The following is a 20,911-nucleotide window of genomic DNA, read 5'->3' on the forward strand; positions in this document are numbered from 1 at the left end:
ACTCAGGGTGAGGAGATAGAGGAAATCGGGAGTAAAGTTAAGCCTGGAAAGAAGGAAAGGATGGGGGAGAGGTGTTTTAAGATTTAGGTTTTGTTTTCTCATTACCTTATTCTGATTTGATTGGTAATAAATTAAACTAATTTCCCTAAGTCAAGTTTGGTTTGTCCATGATGGTAACTGGTGAGTGATCTCTCCCTGTCCTTATCTCGACCCACGAGCCTTTCCTTATATTTTTCTTTCCCATCTCCAGCTGAGGAGGAGGAGTGATAGAGCATCTTTGGTGCTCACCTGATGTCCCGCCAGGGTCCACCCACCACAAAAGGCTACTTGCCCTTCCAGGAAGTTAGAGTTGATGACGCTGCTTGTTCCTTCCAGTTCTGTGTTCTTAGTTGTCTCTTTGCTTACTAGATGGTGTTGCTTGTTGGGAACATGCTAAACTGATGTTCTGTATATCTAGACTGTTTCTGTTTGAAATGTTAATGTTACTTTCCTTTAACTTTTTTAACTGTTGTTTGTACTTTACAGTCTGGCACCAGTTCTGCACTGTTCTGACATTCTGCACAGTCATATACACTGGAGTTTTATGTTTTTGATCAAACTTTTGATGATCTCACTGAACGAAACTAGAAAAGAAAATGAAAGAAGTTATACGATGCCATGGATATATGTGCATGTGGATTCTGCATCCTCATTTAGCAGAGCCATTAGGCAGATGCCCTGTACCGATTCCAGTTCCTCGCCCTGTTTTAATATTCAAAGCACTTTACAGACTCTTTTGGATGTCTCTGTGTCCATGCCAGACCTTCAGATATTTCTTCAGAAAGAAAGATAAAAATGGACTGACAATGTGCGGAAAAACTAGCACTAGCTTTACTTGAATGAGCTAGTTTGTCACTGGAAACAGCTTGCATTTCAGACTGATAGAAAGAACCTAAGCCAAAATTATCATTTTCTTCTCTAGACAACCTCACATAGGATATTTTACAATTCTTTTTCAAAATGAAATGTGTTTCTTTAGTTGCACAAGTCCTCCCTTGCTCCCTCCCAAAAATTAAATGAGTAGTGTTTTATTTCAGAAGTATCAAGTTTGTATTTAATTTTTCTTACTGCATACAACACTAACAACTCTGCATCTTGGTTTTTGTTTTTTTTTCTGTGAACACTGCACGTATCATACGTTAGCGAAATACAGACATTGTTTTTGGAGAAAAACATGAAGATTTTTTAATCTAATCCCCTGGATAAAATTAGGGTGGCTACAGGCATGATGTTAAATTGATGTTTTCAGGGCTGGAGCTGTTAAGCTGCAGGATCATTCAGGAGTCCTCGAAGGCTGATTCACTCTTATCTCCAGGATCAATTGCTGTCATTAGTATCTGTCACTGATTGCAAAGAGCTCCTTAGGCAAAGGGTTTCAAACCGATTCCCACTGAGGACCCCTCCATGTGACAGTAGTGCTGTGTATTGCCAGCTCTGTTGGTGCTTCTCAGAGAAGAAAAAGGACTTGAAGGACCCCAGAGCAAAGCTCTTCTCCAGAGGGACTCCCTGCAGGCCCAGCTTACTAAAGCTGACTGGTGTTTCCTTGAATAGGATGCTGTAAGGTACTAACCGCTCCCTGGTTACGGTGGCTTACACATCTTCTTAACGCGCCTGTCAGCAGGTCTCTGCAGGCATCTCCTAAAAAGCGGGTCCTTTCTTGACCCCACAGCTGGGGAACTGTTCCAGTGATGGGCTGCGGTAAGCTCTCAAATTTAATATCTACCACAGAGAAATCAACCATCTCGGCTATGGATCCCTGCTCTTCACTTGAATTTTCAGCCAGAGAGGTCCAAATTCTTCAAACAGTGAGGCCAAACTTTTGGAGGTGATAAGGTGGTATTAATTGCACACCATGGTGCTCAGTGGCCATTTCTGTATGTGATAGCCTGTGCCTGTGATCCTCTGGTCGGTGAATAAGGCTGATCTAGTTGGTCTCTCCCAGCTACATGCCTGCAAAAAAATCTGGACGGTTTAACCTGCTGGAAATGGTGCCTGGAAGCACCATTGCTGTAGCACCAGTCTGTTGTATGCACCCTGAGCATGAAGGCTGAGCTTACAGATGGATTTGCCTATACATTTTCCAGAAAGTGAGACTTCCCCACCCCCAAAATTCCCAAGAGAGCTTAGAGCCTCAAAAGTTAGGTTGTGTTACAACAGGAACTAGGACGCTAATAATTTTAAACCCAAGAAAGTTCATAGTGGGAGAGAACAAATGAAAACTGGTCTATAAACACAGCTCTGTACTGGCAATGGAGTCCTTTATCTGCGATTTGTTGTCTCTCCAGTAATCTTTCAGTAGCTTCTGGGATCACAGTTTACTACACATAGTACCCTCAGGAGTAGTTTCTTTTCATCCTTTATCAGTCCTGGCTGCCTGTCTCCAGAAGAAGAGGCACACTGCTTCAGATCAAGGGTCATCTTGGACCATCTGTGCAGTATTCGCTCTCTAATTAGGGCCACAAAAAGTAGCCAAAGGAAAAAGAAAAGCAAGGAAAAAAACATTTAATACTACTCTCTAATGCTTTGACGGTTTCTGAGTATTTATGGTTCAGCAGAAACCTTAGCCTGACGTAGCTTGTCTGCTTAGTAGATAATCCCAAGTACTCGCTTCCAAATATCAGCCCAGTCTCCTTTGAGCCCATGCAAACTTCTTGCATCTACATCATCTTTGGCAAGAAGTTTCCCAGGGCTACAGCCTGTTTCATAAAGAATCACCTCTTTTTGAGGCTTCCACCGTCCTCACTTCACAGTGCCCTGAACAGTCAGTCCCCACCCACTCTCTTTTTGCTGCTTGTTAGATACAGGCACCTTCTACCTCCTGCCCGTGCTGCAGCCTCCCTCCTGGCCATGTTTCTTCTCTGCCATTCCACATGTCATCTTGACAGCTTTTCTCTTCCAGGCATGTTTAGTTATTCTAAAGAAGGCACATGCTTCTCCCTTCTTGATGCTTTTACCTGGCCAGGCTGTTGCATCACCATCAAAAGGAAAACAGATGGCCTCTCTTCTTACTGCTCAACCACAGCCTTTGAAAGAAAAACACATAAACAACACGTGAAACATGTATGACTGGTCTTACTGAGTTTTTAATTGTGGTTTAAGGAAACCCTTGGTTTTTTTTCCAGTCCCCTCCACTCCAGCAGTTTTTCTTTGCTCAAAAAATTTTCACTTCGTTTTCAATTAAAATACATCAAGGACTGTTTCTGAGCAAATATGTTAATTAAAAATAAACATAATTGGGGTTGAATTGCAATGTCTCTGTGGGATAAAGGATATTCCACTAATACTAAAAAGAAAAGATGCAGAGTCATCTAGTATGAAAGTGCAAGCTAGATCTATAGTAAAGTCTGCTTTAGTTCCACTCACTTCTGTACAACTGCCGCAATTTACTGCACTTGACCTTTAGCATGAGATTTAGAAAGGAAATGTTTGATATTCTGCTCTATTTGCAAGAAACCTATGAGGCAGATAAGTAATACTGCCTTCTTTTCCAGATTGTTCCCTGAATAATTTCTTTGATACACAGTCAGGATTCAGAGGCCTTGATTTCTTGCTGAACAATTTCTTAGGAAGAGAGAGCCTGCCATTGAACGCTAGATCGTGATACCACAAGCCCATACGCTCCTGTTTTCAAATTCTTCCTTAAAGTCTTTCAAGAATTTTACTGAGAATCAGCACAAATCTATATTTCAGGAAAAATCTATGAAGCTTGTTAAATTAGGTGGGAATCTGTGTATCCTGGAGGTTAGCATTTGGGGTTTGCTTCCTCCAGCACTTTGTATGACTTGGGAAATGGTTCTAAATTTTACATGAAGTTACCTCTACAGGGTTCCCATCATAAATGCACCATGTAGTCTACAGAAGAGAAATGGATCTTTTTCTGCAGTATGAACTTGGCAAGTGGTGCCAGTTATATATGAAGTTATCACAGAGTATTTTCTACTGGTTATTCTGAAACACAGAATTCTTTCAATAGTGGATGAGAAGAACACCGATTTAATGCTTGACATGCTCATTTTACCCTAGAACTTCAATATACATATCCAGATATCTGCATATAACCTTCCAGCATTATTTCTGCCTTTTTTAAAGACAGAATGGGAATGGCTTTTCTGAAAGCTTTAAGCCCTAAGCTTTGCAGGACCATCACTTTATTAAAGTACTATAAAATATCTACACAATATCTCTTTAAAATATCTACACAATATCTATCCATAAACGATCAGCTGAAGCTCTCATACTAAGAGGGTGCTGCAAAGCTGCACATACAATGTTTTAGGCAATGTTTCAGAACAAGGGTACGATGATGAACACTGGGGAAAAGGACCAGTTTTCATGAAGGAGCCTCTCAAGGGTAGTGTCCAGGTCTTTAAGAAGCTGACTTGCATTCATACAGTTATGTACGCAATTCCAGAAGCCAGTCTATGATACTGTCCACTTTGTGTGCTGAATACTGATCTTTCCTACAGAATAACATCTCTCATTATTAATGAAGAACACAGGCTTTCTCATTAATCCTCCCACTCGCTTGCTGTTGAATGATATTTACTGAGTAAATCACAAGTGCATATATCTTTTTTTCATTATTACTTTGGGTCTTGTCTTTCATTCCCTGCCTATTTGGCTACTAAAGTAGTCCATGAGACCAAGTGAAACCATTACTAACCTAGGCAGCAGGGTTTTAGACTGGATTTTGAGGTAACTCTTGAAACATGCCAACTTTTGTACGTTAACAGCTTGTCCAAAATGGTGTCCAAAATGAAAATAAAATTTCACAAGACCAGGCATGCTTGTGCCTCTCTATTGCTGTCTTTTTTTTTTCCTGATGCAAGTGAATTTTGTGCAGTTTTCAGTACGCAATATATTGTTGATATATAATCTTGCTACAGATAATGATGCTGGAGACAGAAGCAAGGATCAAGATCTACAGTATTTTTGTGTGGAAAAATTTTATTAATGAAAAATGCTGTGAAAATGCAAGGCATGAATACCTTATGGCCTCCTGATCTTTCAGAGCTGTCTAACGGCTCAGTAAACGTAGTTACTTCAGTCACATGCTTTCTCCATGCATGTTAACAGAACAGAAGGAAGACATAAAGTATAGTGAGCGATAAACTCCTTTAGCCCAGGCTTCATTCATTCAGTCACATGTAGAAAACAAAGTGCTTACTGAAGTACTTTTTGCTGCCTTTATGGTGAAGTTATTAAGAACCAGTCTGGAATGAGCATAACAGTAAGTATTCTGGGCCATTATGTATCTGGTTCAATAGCTGAAGAGATAAGGACACCCCTTGCCACCAGAAGTTAAAATCAGCTTAGTACAAGACTATGGTCAATGCGCGTTCACATTCACACTTGTCTGCCTGGGATAATGCTAATGCTAAGGCATGTGAGAAAACAGTAAGTGGAGAAAAGCCATCGAATTGTACAGGTGGTGTTGCTGTTCAGTCTCTGCTTGCTGGACCAAGGCTTGACAAGTCATCGGGTAATGTGGTGAAGAGCAAGTCCAGCACGGCAAGTGTCAAAGGATGCTTGTCTTTACTAGGGGAGAGGAGTGATGCGCTGAATTAGAGACAAAGGAAGACAAGGCTGATATTACATAGGCTGCTTGATTTAGCTGCTGCTCACTCACCTATCAAAGGTATCTCAGGCTAGACTAGATTCAGTATGCTGGCCCACAGTAGCATCCCATTGCATACAGATTTTTCTGGCTGCTGACTGTTTTTATCAAGATCTCTGGAATGACAATAAAAAAAAAGCAAAGTCAATAAGATTGTGTGCAAGTTATTGAAGAACCTTAAATCCTTAGGTTTAGCAGTGGTAGTTTCTATCCATTTTTTATGTAACAGCTGTGGAAGTTGTCTGGGAGCATCACAAAGTGTTTTCAAAAAAAGATTGCTTTTATTCAGTTGACAGTCTTCTATTTATAGTTGGCAAATATTTCCACAGTACAGGTTTATGAGCACTCTGTAGGCTTTGGTACCATTACTCAAGCTTAAGCCAGTTATAGCCATGCAGCAGTTTGTATGTGAGGCTTTTTTTGCTGGGAGGAGCAATAGAGGATCTAACAGTTACAGTCACCTCAGGAACACAGCTGCCAGCCGTAAGGTCCAACAATGATTAACAAAATGTGTAATGCTTTAAAAAGTCAAGGTTAATAACTTGTTTTGCCAATGAATAAAAAAAACCCATAGAGGTAAGGCACCCAAAAGCTGCAAGTCCCCTTGTTTCAATATATTCAATGATAATGATGAGGAAATAGATCCCAGGCAGAAAGTCAATGGTCTGCACCTCAAACTGTGGGTACCTGCTGACTATAATCGCTGCTGAAGAGGCAGCTGTCTTTGTGCTCTGTCCAGTGGGATACCTTACTCAGAGTACCAAAATATTGTTGAACAGATCTGGAGAACAATGACGTTACAACACTGTGCCCTTCCTTGGGTGCAAAGCAGTGCTACACTTGTGGGCCAGTCAAAAATTCGGCAGCGGGGTGGGGAGGGAAGTGAGCCCTGAAACTTAAGCAATGTGGAAGATATCTTTTTCAAAGCTGGGACAAGAACAAGTATGTGAACTTTCAATACCTTTCACTCAGAAATTGCAGGGGCTTGCATGCTATCCTTAATAGTGCAGTGAATATCAGCTCTTCTTTTCCCAAAGATGTTAAGCTGCCCCAGCACCTTCTGTCATTCAGGTTAGTCCATCATTTACTACATGTGAACTGTCAGGTTAGATCTTGAACATGGTCTCTGCAGACTCATCCGTTGTACCCCAGGCAAGTACACGCTGGCAATGTTCAGTACATACAGGAGGGAATTTGAAAAATCGACCACAGAGAGTGTCACTGACATCCCATGGGAGTCTGTATCTGTCTGAGATGGATTACAAGATCCTTTCAGAGTAGATATGACAAGGGAGAATAAGGAGAATCATGGCAGCATTTGAAATTTTTTTCTTGCACATGCCTTGCACTCTATCTAATATGCACAGTTCTTTGGGAAACATGGGGCTATTTAATCATGTTGAAATAAAACCAAATTATAGAGACATATTAATCACAGAATCACAGCTTGGAAGGGACCTCAGGGATCATCCAGTCCAACCTTTCTGGGAAGAGCCAAGCCTAGACAAGATGGCCCAGCATCCTGTCCGGAAGACTCTTAAAAGTGTCCAATGTAGCCCAGTCAACCACTTCCCTGGGGAGATTATTCCAATGGTGACTCTCCTCACTGTGAAAAATTTCCCTCTCGTGTCCAATCGGAATCTCCCCAAGAGCAACTTGTGTCCATTCCCCCTTGTCCTCTCCATGGGACTCTGTGTAAAAAGGGAGTCTCCATCTTCTTTGTAGCTGCCCCTTAAGTACTGGTACACGGTGATGAGCCCCCCTCTGAGCCTCCTTTTCTCAAGGCTGAACAAACCCAGCTCTCCCAGCCTATCCTCATACGGCAGCTTCCCAGTCATTTGATCATCTTGGTGGCCCTTCTCTGGACCCCTTCCAGCCTGTCCACATCTTTTTCTATAGCTATATTAATATTTGGATGAACTTTTTTATGGGCAGACATGTAAAGCTTGTGGGAGTTTGCTAAGGGCAAGAAAAAGGGTACGACAACCTGTAGCGTATCTGAATAGTGAGGTATATTTAAGAATCAAGGAGACAGGAGTTTTTACCCTACTTGATTATTTATGACTCACAGACTTTGCCACATGGTATTTGCATTCATCAGGCTTCCTCTTCCATTCACTGCAGAGAGGTCATTGCTGGCCTGGGATATTAGGGAAGAAAGTCGTGTAGGTCTGTACTGTGCTGCTACTCACAGTTACAACTCTTGGGCCTTACTGATGAGGTTCCTAGGTGTACCCTTGGACTTGTGCCTGTGCATCTGCCCCATCTCCAGCCCCCCCCCCCCCCCCCCCCCCCCCTTTCAGGATCTTTAATCCAGCCAGGATCTTCACTTTCTTCTTTCCAGGCCCCCTGCACCTTCTCAAAATGTCTTCATTTCAAGTATGTGTCTTCTTTCCAGACTGGGAGCCCACAGTTTTCCAAGTCTGAATGGTCTAGGTACAGAACAACAATAAGTGATCAGCCTCCTATCTGGGGGTCTTTTCATGTCTCTTTACTGATAGGAGGATTCAGGATGTACCATTTCTGTTTAGACCAGAAGTTATCAAAATTTACAGCCAGCTTCTACTGGTTGCAGGTAGCAAGCAGCAGGCTTCTGCTTGAGAGATCAGAAGTTCAATTTCATAGAATCCTAGAATAGTTTGGGTTGGAAGGGACTGTTAGAGGCCATCTAGTCCAACCCCCCTGCAGTGAGCAGGGACATCTTCAACTAGATCAGGTTGCTCAGAGCCCCGTCCAACCTGACCTTGAATGTTTCCAGGGATGGGGCATCGACCACCCCTCTGGGCAACCTGTGCCAGTGTCTCACCACCCTCATAGTATTTTTTTTTTTCCTTATATCCAGTCTAAATCTACCCTCCTTAGTTTAAAACCACTACCCCTTGTCCTGTCACAACAGGCCTTGCTAAAGAGGTTGTCCCCATAATTTCACACATTTCCCACAAACACACATGCACCCAATTATCTGCTATCAACTTTCACAATTTAAGCTATTTTTTTCATGCAACAGGTATATAATCTGAAAAAAAAAAAAGAATTACGGATCTCTAGATGAGAAGTGTTGTCATTTAGGATATTTAAGCAGTCTTAAACTGTTGTCTCCAGAAGACATCCCTGGAGCCAGGTGATAACATTTTTGAAATTTCTCTCTATGGCTTAATAATGAAGTGCCTCCACTTCTATCCTTTTGTCTCAGAACCTGCTTAAATTTGATACTCTCATAAGCCCAACAGAGATCATTCAAAAGCAAACAGCCCTTACTCTTCTTATCTCCAGCATCTTTTTCTCCCTTTCTTTCATTTTATTTGTTGGAGAGACAAATTACGATGGCTACTGTTTTGGCCAACACAGCTGTGCTTTCAGCTATAGAGCTGAGATATCTGATCATAACGCAGTCACTGTTGGGAAGCTGAGCCCAGAGGAGGTCCTGTCGCACACACGCTTGGGAGGCAGAGAACTGGGACAAAAGCGGAAATCTGTGCTGATTTTGACTTTGACTATAAGCTTGTGTAGGCAGGGCAGCGCAGCATCTCTTTCATTTGTTATTTCCGTCTATGGGAGTCTTGAAAATTTTTAATTAATGTAACGTAATGTAACGTAAAAACTTTCAATGTAACGTAAAAACTTCAGACTTTTTTTTAACAGACAGATTGCTGTGATCATTGAGGGTGAGACAGTGCTGGCATGAAGTGTTTGGTCTCCCTGCCTTGTTCTTTCTCTTCATTAACAATGGAGGCCAAACTGTGTACTGTGAAAGTAAACATTTCAAAGTTCATAGCTCAGCAGCTGGTGAGTCACTCCTGAGCCAAGGGGAATGTCAATAAGAAGAGATGCACTGTGAGAGGTGATTAGTTTCTGTAGAGAGATTCAGTGATTCATTACCAGGTCTAGCTGCATTTTAACTGAAAAAGTTAGAAAACTATGTTTTGACCTAGTGGTTAATAAGGAAAACAGCACATTTTTTGTTGAGTGGAAGGTCTTAGCTAAAACATTTACCAAGATATGCTTGTAGCTATTAGCAGTACATGTCTTTCATGTCTTTTATTTGTATCTGTGCACTGCAATTAAGAAGATGAGTCTTGTGCCAGGATTGCATTGGAAAGCTGTGGAAACACAGAACAGAACAGTGGTCTCTGACCTAAAAAGATAATATCAGCGTAAAGCATGAAAAAAAAAAGGTGTGTACAGGTGATGGGGAAAAGATGATGATGCAGATCACATGGAAATCTCTGAAAGAGGCAAGAATTTGAGAAGCAGTCATTTAGGTCACACAAGGGTAACCTGAGAGGCGGTCAGATGAAAGGAGTGGAAGTACACTGGCAGAACTGAGAGAAGACTGACTTCATTTATTTAAGCAAGAAAAACAATTTTGTGCATTTAGTGATAAGAGATAAGAGCAGAGAATAGGACTCTCATCAAGAAGACAGTGAAAACAGAGAGGAGGAGAAAGATCTGTGTGGTGTTGGTTGAGGAAAAGGTTTTATTGCAATAAGCTGAGCTAGTAGAGGGTTAAGATTATGCAAGACTTGCCCTCATTTCTGTTACTTGTAACTTTGCCAGCCGTTAATTCTCCTGGCTGAAAATTTTCTTGCTGGGTGCGTGCCTGAGACTGAAGGGTGTGTATGTGTGTTGTACTATTTCAGTCATTCTGAAGACTGAGAACTGAAGAAAGCCATTTTTTCCATGTGAAAGAAAAGACACTAGGCTCTTTTTTTTTTTTTTTCTTCCTCAAGAGACTTTAATGCATAGACTAGCTGAAAGTCCAGTTACAGACTCACAGAATCACAGAATGGCAGGGGTTGGAAGGGACCTCTGGAGATCATCTTGTCCAACCCCCCTGCTTGAGCAGGCACACCCAGAGCAGGGGGCACAGGACCGCGTCCAGGCAAGTTCTGAATGTCTCCAGGGAAGGGACTCCACAGCCTCCCTGGGCAACCTGTGCCACTGCTGTCGCCCTCCAAGGAAATAAGTTTTTCCTCATGTTTATCTGGAACTTCCTGTGTTCCAACTTGTGCCCATTGACCCTTGGCCTGTCATTGGGCACTATTGAAAACAGTCTAGTCCCATCGTCCTGACACCCACCCTTCAGATGTTTATAATCATTGATAAGATCCCCCCTCAGCCTTCTCTTCTCCAGGCTGAACAGACCCAGGTCTCTCAGCTTTTCCACATAAGGGAGATGCTCCAGTCCCCCGATCATCTTGGTAGCTCTCTGCTGGACTTGCTCAAGCAGTTCCCTGTCTTTCTTAACCTGGGGGGCCCAGAACCGGGCACAGCACTCCAAATGTGGTCTCACTGGGCCAGAGTAGAGGGGGAGGATAACCTCTCTTGACCTGCTGGCCACACTCCTTTTAATGCATCCCAGGATACCGTTGGCTGCCTTGGCCACAAGGGCACAGTGCTGGCTCAGGGTCAGCTTGTTGTCCACCAGCACTCCCAGGTCCTTCTCAGCAGATCCGCTTTCCAGTAGTTCAGCCCCCAGCCTGTGCTGGTGTGTGGGGTTGTTCCTCCCCAGGGGCAGGACCTTGAACTTGCTCTTGCTGAATTTCATGAGGTTGTTGATAATGGTAGAGCCATGTCTTTTGTTACTGATTCACAGATATCCAAGTTTGTAAATCATCTGGAAAATATGGTGGAAGTAAAAAGCTCTCAAGACACGGGTGCTCTTGAGCATGCTCTAGCACCGTACAGCAACTCCATATGCAGTGGTAACACATGCACTTTCCATAGATTTGAAAGGACCTTCTTTTCATTGACTCCAGATTGCCATAAGACCTAAGGTCTTTCTGAGTGTCAACGTGCACATTAGTCATGTGAATGTTCATACCATTAGGTGTTAGCATGCACGATAAGCTCCAGAGAAACCCACAGTAGTGCTACCCAACAGTGATGAGAGATGAACTATTCTCTAGGTTCTATTGACTGATTGACCAAATCTCTGCTGAGTTAATGGGAGCTTGGACAACCTACATGTTGACATCTAGATGTAGGTACTTGAATTTGGGCTCAATCCCATCCCTCCCACCTCTGGCAAACTGGAGATAAAGGGTGTTGACAGCAGAAGGTGTTGACAGGGAATGAGTGATGACAGCAGAAAGCCTATAATTTGTGTTCACTGTTGTTTCTTGTGAAGGCACCATGATGGAGGAGAAGACATTCTGGCTAAAGCTGACAGTGAGGGTTTGCAAGACAACAAACCTGAAAGCAAAGTCCAAGGAGCCCAGATACAAAGAGACATGAGACTGGACTAGGTAGAAAGAGAGGGTGGAAAGAGGGGTGGAAAGGAATGTCAGCTGGAGAGGACAGGGGACAGAGCAGATTGAAATAGAACCAGTAGAAGTGGATTTCACTTGATTGCAGGAAACGTTTCCTGGATAGGAGGATGTGGGCAGCTTTTTTCCACAAGAAAATAAAAATAAAGCTCAAAACCTAACCTTGTATAACATGAAATAGAACCAAATTTTCTAGTCCCCACTATACAAAAAGGATGTGGACAGGCTGGAAGGGGTCCAGAGAAGGGCCACCAGGATGATCAGAGGACTGGGAAGCTGCCATACGAGGACAGGCTGGGAGAGCTGGGTTTGTTCAGCCTTGAGAAAAGGAGGCTCAGAGGGCATCTCATCACCGTGAAAATAACTTTTAGAAAATAACTTTTAGAATTGTTGTGATTTTTATTAAAAATAAAACAAAATCTCACCATCAACAAGAACAAAAAAAACCACAGTAAAAATTCTTGTCAAAACTTCTTGCACACTCTCCATAGCCACGCAACATACGTGCTTCCTGGTGCTCTCAGCTGGCAATGACCTTGTACAGGGGTCATTTTACTGAATCTGTGCTTGCTCACATACATGGCTGAAGTTTGGGTTAGAGGCTAGGAAAAGACACAGCACTGAGCAACTCCATCATGTTTACACCCAGAGTAAATATTTGGTGCATCAGCATTTCCTTCTAATTCTTTTGAAAATAAACCAAGTAATTTGATTAGCTAGATTACTAGCTAACTGTTCCAACACAGCAAGGTACAAGCAAGCATTATGCTGAATTACACAGATCTCATCTGGCATTTCTGGAAGCCCTGTATTGTTTACCTGAACTTTAACTTTGGATAGCTTTGCAGGATCCTTACATTTCAGTGTTTCAGACTGTCTGTGTTTCATCCTAAATGTAAGAAAGTCACTGGGAGGTGCTTCAGCTTGTGTTTATAGACTTGTGTTGTCACATAGATGGATTTTATAATTAGTATTTCATAATGCCCAGGAGCCCTGGTCATGGATCAAGAACCCTCTTGTATTAGCAGCTGTACAAACAAAGACACAATGAGCTCTCCATCCTTGTGGATAGCATCCCTTCCCCTCTAATAGAATGTAGTTTTGTTGAAGTCAGGTCAAATTCTGTTGTCAGTTACCCTGGTGTATACCTAAAGCCACTTTGTTATTATTTCCGTGTAAACCGAGAGCAGACTACAGAGCGAGGTTTTTTTCCTTCAAACAGAATGCCCTTCACCAGTGAAGAATTGCCTCCTACAGCAGAAACATACCACCGAGCTCTGCTGCTTAATCAGTCAGGTGCTGACAGTTAATACACTAAATGCCAGCAGTGCCAACTGGCAGCCTGTTGCTTGGGTGGATTAAACCAACTGTTTCTGTTCTCTCCCTTATGCTTTCAGCCCTCCCTACTCTTCTCAGGGCCGTCTGATTTCATACACACTATTAGACGAATGTGATAGAGTTATGTTGTCTCTGTGTAGGAGAGAGGCATGGAGATGCTCCACATCGTGCTGGCCTTTAGCATAACACTTTTGTGTGACCAGACAGAGGTCCTGGTGTGCCGCACACATTTGGGGGCTTTCTGCCACCCTTCCTCTTTCTACACCTGATTGTGATGTTAGGTTGTTTGCCACATTCTGAAGGCTGAACCACCCAGTGCTTTAGAGGAGTGTCTATGCATGAGGAGGACATGCCAGCATATAAGATAGCACCTCTCAAGAAGACATGCAGGCTCAGGAGATAATCCTGAAATCTCCTTTGGATGCTCCTTCCACTCTGGATGTTCCCAGGGTCAAGTCCAAGGTGGTACTGCTGAATGGGCGTGTGGAGGTTTAGAAAGATGTTAATTTCTGTAGGTCTTCTTTCCACCCGTGGTCTAGAAAAAGGGTGTCTCCTAGCAAGAGACTGGGGAGGGTGCTGCAGTCTGTCATGGTATGTCCACAGCACTGGATAGCCTCACCCTCTCCTTCTGTTACTTTCGCTGTAGATCGTCAGTGGGCAGAAAAATCTTCCCTGTAGCACTAATCTGGGTGTTGCACTCCATCCATGTCTGAGCACAGATCTGAGATAACTCCATGATACAGGGACTCCTCTCATGGCAGAATGGTTTAGGGTCTATCAGCATGGGGTTGCTCTATCCCCTTCCTGGCTGATGAACCTGCTTCTCCACAACAAACATGCCCATGTCTGCACTGGGCACACCAGCAAGCCTTGCCTTGCCTTGCCTTGCCTTGCCTTGCCTTGCCTTGCCTCTCCTTTCCTTTCCTCGCCTCTCCTTGCCTCCCCCTTCCCCTCCCTCTCCCTCTCCCTTGATCTGTAGTCATTGCCAACCCTACATTTGGAAGAATAATGTACAAGTCAGGTAGCAAAACAATTTTAAAAATTAGTTTTCATATTTGTTCTTGGCATTGAATGACTCTTGTTTTTTTCATCTATGACATTCTTTACCCACTGTGCAATAACTGCCCTCCATTATAAAGTGTTGTTGATGTTGGTTTTTGTTTTTAAGATACACAGAATGTTTAATGAACAGGGCTGTTTTTTTTTTCTCTTTAATACAGACAGATTCTATGCTTTCCTAAATAGTGGGCAAAGGAAGAATTCTAATGAGTATAAACTTGCCTTAAGACTGTGATCGTACGTCCCTGGGATAATTTCCCCATGGCCTAAGACAGAAATGCAGAAAATCCTGTGATGGATGAATTATTTGATGTATGATCTTTTATGTAATATTTATAGCTGGTTTAAATACTAATATCTAAACAATACCAAAGGTGGCAGAAGTGTTCTGAAGCCTGGAAAAATATCTGCCTTTTATGGTAACTTTCATTGAATTTTACTGGGGCTCTGTTTCTTCTACAAATAAAAGAATAATAAGGACCCCAGGACTGTTCTTTGCTTTTACTGGAAGGATGAACGTCTTTGCACTGGATTGTGCATGACCAGTTTATACAAAAAAGTTCCAGTATTCCACTGTATCTTCATTTCGGATCTTCAAGGCATCTGTTCTTTAAGCATTCAGTTATGCAGCCTGTAGCTGAACTAGAGTGTATTAATGCATTTATCAGTGCTCCACATGTTTGACGTCTTAAGGCCTTCAGCAAATAGATCCAGTCATGTTTGTAGGTGCATGTAGCTGGGAGACCAAGGAGATTAGTCCTCCAACTCTCCAACATGACGGTCTTCTAGAGGTTCCTGGGTATGGCTGAACAGAGTGTTTTAGCATTGATGAATCCCTGTGATTTAACATGAGCCGTACCAGAAACAATAACACATTTTCTTGAAAAACCAGTACATGTATGAATATTCCACCTACATATGTGCTCTGTCTCTTTGCCATGCAAATAGCAAACTGAGGGCTCCTACCAGACACAGATCTCACAGCAGCGAAAGAATTAGCATTTGATGCTTCCAAAAACTTATTATTTTTTTCGTAACCAAATGATTTTATGAAATAATATCCAGTGGTTAGATCATGAATTGGAAGTTTGTTTTAGAACTGGTCGTAAGTACCATCAACACTACAACATGACCTCGAGGATATGTCTTCATTCTAGCTCCTCCTTTTCCTAGATAAAAATAGGGTATCGTATATTGCACTGGTGCAATAAGCCCTGCTGTGACTTCATGTCTTTCGTATGCATGGCAGTAAAATGGCGGTAAAATGGGTGAGGAACTGCCTGATTCAGGTTTCATCATCAATTGTTAAGACTTCTCAAGAGGATGTCTTACCTAGAACTGAAATACACTTCACATATGCAGTATCTTGTAGTGATGTTAATGTTAGTAAAAATGGAACAACAAAGCTTCTATGGCAGAGGATCAGAGGACTCAGGGTTCATGCAGGACACTTCAAGTTTACAGTTTCTACTTGTCTGCTCTGCATCTTAACCCAGACGACCAGCTCTGTGGAAAAGGTGACAGGGCAGGCAGTGTCCTAGCCAAGCACACTAAATTAAGCTATCATCCATTTAAGTTTATTCACCAGTATAGGAACTGTGACAGCTGCTATGAGACTGTGGCTTGGGGTTTTGAGCCTGATTTGAAGGCTACTGTATGAAGAACCTTGGTCTGCCACAACCTCTTCTTTCAGAGGGAGATGGTGATATAATCCTGTGTCTGGGTTGCGTGTAAGCTGCAGAACAAAGAAAAGTGAATGAAGAAAACTGAGGGGGTGTGAAAGCTATGGTACCAAGCTAGCTGGTGACCTTCTCACCACTAGCTTAATGACTTTGACAGCAATTTGCAGTTGTTTGTCAAAATTTAAAGGTGAGACTTCAGCACAGAGCATCTGAAGGATTTCCTCCAGGTACGGTAATTAGGGCATAATTAGAACAATTTACAGAGGAACCATTTACTGTTCCCTCCCTGGGAACAGAGAGATCTCTCCTCCCCATGCTACAGCTCAGCTGCATCCATCAATGCAGGGGCTGGGCATCACACTGTTATTTCTTTCCTATTTCTGACTAATTATTTGGGAGAGACTTAGGTCTCTGATGCACAGAGAATCATGTTTTGGGAGAATAGAAACATAACAAATCTGAGAACAGGAGATTGGCATCTCTCAGACACTCCTATTGCCAGGTGCTGAGGTTTTCCCTTTGATCTGTCCCAACAGGCAGGAGGCAGCAAGTTTTCCTCATGTGCCAACTTCAGGTCTCGTTAAACCATCTGAGCTCACTGTTTCCTGTAAATATAAGTAAATACGAGTTTCCAAGGCAAATCCTGATCAACAGTGGAAGCAGCTAAAACTGGAGGACTTCTTCCATGTCACCAAATATCACCTCCTAAAAGGACTTCATTTTCCTCCTTTGAAGGTGGTTTTTCACCCAGCCTCCTTCTCATGTGGGTCATCATGTCTGAAGATGACTCCTTGGGATATTTTATGTATTGCTTTGGCCTTGATAATGGAGGACATGGGTTTATTACTACTCTGAAACTTTCACCTTCAAGCTGATAAGGTTGCTATACTTCCAGCTCTGGAACACCAGAGAAATCCCTGGTGTTGGCTAAGAGAGTGAGAATCACCCTGTGTTTTCATTCACACTACAAGCACTCACTTCCTTGAGGGTATTTTTGATCCTACACAATTCTATTGCTGACATTTGTTAAAATCCCTTTCCATACTCAGCAATAAGAGCAGCTCACTCAGCACCAAGGGTAGTTTGGGAATTTTGTTCGATGCCTTTTTGAGGATTAAATGGCTTTCAGTGGAAAATCATCCTTTCTATCAAAGTTTTTCCTCATCTCAAATCCAAGGTGAAAGCTGTTTGGAATATATTTTGGGACAGCCTGGAATAGATTGTTCTTGCCCTTATCTAATTTTCACTAGAAAAATAGCCACGGGTTTTCATTTTCCCTTCACCTCACCTTCCCTTCATTTAAATGGGGTGAGCTAAGCCTCTTTACACTTCTTTCCCATTTCAGCCCTTGCAGAACTTTTACCACCTGTGCTATGCTGCTTTGTTTCAGGCTATTTTAACACTTCACAATTTCAATTTCTATGAGACTGAGCAAAATATGGGCATAACAGACATCATTAGGAGGATTAGATCAAAACTATCTTTTCATCAGGGGATGTTGTAACAGAAATATTCAGCTCCCTACATTCTTCAAAATAGGTACCACTTGATCATCATAAAAAGAAGTTACATACGATGATTCTCTTTCTCTAACGTGTTGCTTTTTAAAATATGCAGCCAGGCCAGGCGTGCTAAACAATGAAGCTGAACAGAATGGTACTGATTAACATATCATTAGTTTCACAAGTAGAGCCTGGGACTATAGGTATGCCCAGGCTTATAGCCTGGGGATGTTAATGACAGCTGTGAGCAGAACTAAGGTGAAGATGGACCATGCTCAGATATCAGCTCTCAGCAGTAGCAGAACAGTTCAGGTGTTCCTATATGACTATAAATGGGAACCTGTACTGAATAGGAAACAGGGTGGCAACCTGATTAAAACCTCTGTGTCCATCTGGAGTGGCTCCACAAAATTTAATGTACGTCTCAAAGCTGAAAACAGAATAGCTGAGATCGGAGTCACAGCTGTAATACAGCTGCTTGCATCCAGATGACTTACTGAAGTGTCAACATGGTGTTGCCACTAAGGCTGTTACAAACTTTAAAAGGCACACAGTAATAGTACCAAATTAAAATACAATTGGTGATACACTCTCCATGTTCCCCTTATATCTGCTGCTCCAGTGTCCCCTGGAAGCACAATTCTCCTAGAATTAGTTTGTGGTACTTCACTATTGTGTGGAGGCCACTTACTCCAGGGCTGACAACACCTAGCCATTAGAAGATGCGATCTGATGAGATGACCACCTGTGTAGTGTCACTGATGTTTCTTTTTATAGTTTTTTTTCTTCTGTCTTTTGCTGTTATTGTGAAGCTGTGTCACAGAAAACGGTCACTTTACCCTACCACAGGAGGAAGAATTAGCCAATGCAGTGTGTATTCAAAACTAACATGCATGTCATGCTCAGATTCAGCTCCCTTATCTGTAGCCATCTACAATTTAGGAATCTAGTCTAAGTTCATTTCTAGAATCTGTCAGTAGTTTCTGGAGAGAAAGAGGTAGTTCCAGGGCATACAACATCCCATGGTAAGAAAAGGAGTCTAAGATAGATTGGAAGACTGATGCTCTGGGGCACATGTTTCTTCTGGCTGAGTTTTACCCTACCCACCATGAGTTTGGATTTTAGAACCAACTTTCTGGATTAGCGTGTTTTTTTTTTTAATACTATCCACAATTTTAGTGTGGTGGGCCCTAACCTACATTAGCCTACCCAGTCTGTTCAGGAAGCGAGAGCTGTTACTAATGCAGTGGCATTTAAATACTTACCTCTTGGAGAAAGAAGCTGGGATATGTGACTGGAAAGGACCTTCTAAGTGATAGAATCCAACCTGTGCTGCTGGCATCCATATGGCAAATGTTTCCCCTACTGTTTGATCAAAAGGTTGATTGAGGTATTAATGCTTTCTTTGCCTCAGCCTTTAATAGTCAGACTGGTCATCCTCAGGGTTGTCAGGCCCCTGTGCTGGGAGATGGAGCTAATAAGCAGAATGAAGTCCCAGTTGTTGAAGGGGTGGCAGCCACTGACCTGCTCCTTCACCTGGATGTTCACAAGTCCATGGGGCCGGATGGGATCCACCTGAGGATACTGAGGGAGCTGGCAGAGGAGCTCGCCAAGCCACTCTCCATCATTTACCAGCAGTCCTGGTCAACCGGGGAGGTCCCAGATGACTGGAAACTAGCGAATGTGACACCCATCTACAAGAAGAGTTGGAAGGAGGATCCAGGGACCTACAGGCCTGTCAGCCTGACCTTGGTGCTGGGAAAGGTCATGGAGCAGATCATCTTGAATGCCATTATGCGGCACATGGGGGACAACCAGGGGATCGGGCTCAGCCAGCATGGGTTTATGAAAGGGAGGTCCTCCCTCACTAACCTGGTCTCCTTCTATGATAAGGTGACCTGCTTAGTGGATGAGGGGAAGGCTGTAGACGTTGTCTACTTGGACTTTAGTAAGGCCTTTGACACTGTCTCCCACAGCATTCTCCTGGAGAAGCTGGCTGCTCATGGCTAGGACAAGTGCACCCTGTGCTGGGTTAAAAACTGGCTGGACGGCCAAGCCCAGAGAGTGGTGGTGAATGGAGTCAAATCCATTTGGTGGCCAGTCACGAGTGGTGTTCCCCAGGGCTCAGTGTTGGGGCCAGCCCTGTTCCATATCTTCATTGATGATCTGGATGAGGGGATTGAGTGCATCCTCAGTAAGTTTGCAGATGACACCAAGCTGGGTGGAAGTATCAATCTGGTGGAGGGCAGGAAGGCCCTACAGAGGGAACTGGACAGGCTGGATCGATGGGCCAGAGCAAATTTAGAGAAATTAAAAAAAAAAAAAATAAATAAAAAATGGGGTTTTCTCTGCAATTCAGTGTGGGGAGTGTTCAACAAGGCCAAGTGCCAGGTCCTGCACTTGGGTCACAACAACCCCATGCAATGCTACAGGCTTGGGGAGGAGTGCCTGGAGAGCTGCCTGGAGGAAAAGGACCTGGGGGTGTTGGTTGACAGCCGGCTGAGCATGAGCCAGGAGTGTGCCCAGGTGGCCAAGAAGGCCAATGGCATCCTGGCTTGTATCAGCAATAGTGTGGCCAGCAGGAGCTGGGACATGAACGTGTCCCTGTACTCGGCACTGGCGAGGCTGCACCTCGAGTACTGTGTGCAGTTTTGGGCCCCTCAGTACAAGAGGGACATCGAGGTGCTGGAGCGTGTCCAGAGAAGGACAACAAAGTTCGTGAAGGGTCTAGAGAGCAAGTCTTCTGAGGCTTGGCTGAGGAAATTGGGGGTGTTTAGTCTGGAGAAGAGGAGGCTGAGGGGAGACCGTATCACTCTCTACAACTACCTGAAAGGAGGTTGTAGTGAGGTGGGTGTTGGTCTTTTCTTCCAAGTCACTAGTGATAGGACGAGAGGAAATGGCCTCAAGCTGTGCCAGGGGAAGTTTAGGTTGGATATTAGGAAAAACTTCTTCACCGAAAGGGCTGTCAGGCATTGGAACAGGCTGCCCAGGGAGGTGGTGGAGTCTCCATCCCTGGAGGTATTTAAAAGAAGGGTAGACGTGGTGCTTGAGGATATGGTTTAGTGGTGGACTTGGCAGTGATAGATTAGCAGTTGAACTCGATGATCTTAAGGGTCTTTTCCAACCTTAACAATTCTATGATTCTATGATTTAGTAATTCACCCCTCTGTCAATTGGAAACCCTCTTCTAATTTTCAACTTTTTTTCATAGAATCATAGAACACCAGATTGGAAGGGACCTCAGGGATCATCCAACTTTTCTTGGCAAAAGCATGGTCTAGACAAGATGGCCTAGCACCTTGTTCAGCCAAATCTTAAAAGTATTTCATGTTGGGCAATCCACCACTTCCCTGGGGAGATTATTCCAGTGGCTCTTTGCTCTCATTGTGCAAAATTTTCCTCTTG

At 43.2% G+C, this 20,911-nt stretch overlaps 1 long non-coding RNA gene across 1 annotated transcript; it reads right to left on the reverse strand.

The window, feature by feature from the left end:
* Positions 1 to 1,066: 1,066 nt before the first annotated feature.
* On the reverse strand, positions 1,067 to 7,896 carry LOC135312277 (uncharacterized). The gene is made up of 3 exons (XR_010371843.1): positions 7,726 to 7,896; positions 5,669 to 5,772; positions 1,067 to 3,062 (listed from the first exon to the last, which is right to left on the reverse strand). It is a non-coding gene; the product is annotated as an uncharacterized LOC135312277 (long non-coding RNA).
* Positions 7,897 to 20,911: the final 13,015 nt, after the last annotated feature.

The sequence above is a fragment of the Phalacrocorax carbo genome, chromosome 2 (genome assembly GCF_963921805.1).
Source record: "Phalacrocorax carbo chromosome 2, bPhaCar2.1, whole genome shotgun sequence".
NCBI lineage: Eukaryota > Metazoa > Chordata > Aves > Suliformes > Phalacrocoracidae > Phalacrocorax > Phalacrocorax carbo.